The following is a 1163-nucleotide window of genomic DNA, read 5'->3' as shown; positions in this document are numbered from 1 at the left end:
TCTTGATACACACTACAACATGGATGGAGCTTGAAGACTTATGCTGAGTGAAATAAGTCAATCACAAAAGGACAAATATTGTGTGACCTCACTTACATAAAAAGACAAGAAAAGGCAAATGTATAGAGACCAAAGTTTATTAGTGGTTACCAGTGGTAGGATGGAGGGGAAAGGGGAGAGGTGTTAACGGTGATAGAAATATCACATTGATTAAGGGTAGAGTTGCACAGCTGATTATTATCACCACTGTCAATAAGCTGTACACCTGTAAAAAGCTGATTTGGCAAAAGTTGTGTGATAGATATACTTAAAAACAACAGCGAAAAAAAGAAAAACAGTAGCTGCTGAACTGCTTACGTACAACTAAATACCTTATGGGATTTGGTTTGGAGGTTTAGGGTCATGGTTTCATGGGATATCCCAGTTAATTGGCCTAATAACATGCTTAGTGCTTCTATTCTACCTCCTAGCTCGTTGCATAGTGCCTGGGGTCTTTAAAGCTTGCAAGTGGCCATCGAAGCCACAACAATTGGGCTCTATTCGCCTAGAGCAACAGAGGAAGAAGGAGCGTCAGGAATAGAAAGAGGATATGGAATGTGTAGTTAATTGTCTCCATGAACAACTGCCTCCTTTGCCAGGAGAACTGGATGGTGCCTGGCTACTATTACTGAACATTTTGATCAATGATTCTAGAGAAGAATCCTGATGAAAAGGAGGAAAATGAAGAACAGAATTTCAAATACTCATGGACTGCAGACTTGCTAGAGCCATAAAGTTTGGATGAACTCCTTAAACTATTGCCCTGAGATCATCTTTAAACTTTTACCCAATAATATCCCCTGAAGTCTCCTTAAAATCAAACAATAGTTTACTTAACTAGTAAAGAATTTCTGCCTTGAGCATTGTGCTCTTCTAAGCACTATCTATATGGGATCAAACTGACAACAGCAACTTGAAAGATTAGACAGTGTCATGGTTTGAATTATGTCACCCAAAAAATGTGTGTATCAATTTTGCTAGGCCATGATTCCTGGTACTGTGTGATTTTCCTGTATGTTGTAAACCTGCTTCTATGATGTTAATGAGGGAGGATGGGTGGCAGTTGTGTTAGTAAGGCAGGATCTGATCTACAAGACTGGATTGTGTCCTGAGGCAATGTCTTG

This window comes from Trichechus manatus, unplaced genomic scaffold (genome assembly GCF_000243295.1).
Source record: "Trichechus manatus latirostris isolate Lorelei unplaced genomic scaffold, TriManLat1.0 scaffold00038, whole genome shotgun sequence".
Classification (NCBI taxonomy): Eukaryota; Metazoa; Chordata; class Mammalia; order Sirenia; family Trichechidae; genus Trichechus; species Trichechus manatus.
Note: the sequence above shows the minus strand (reverse complement) of the source record.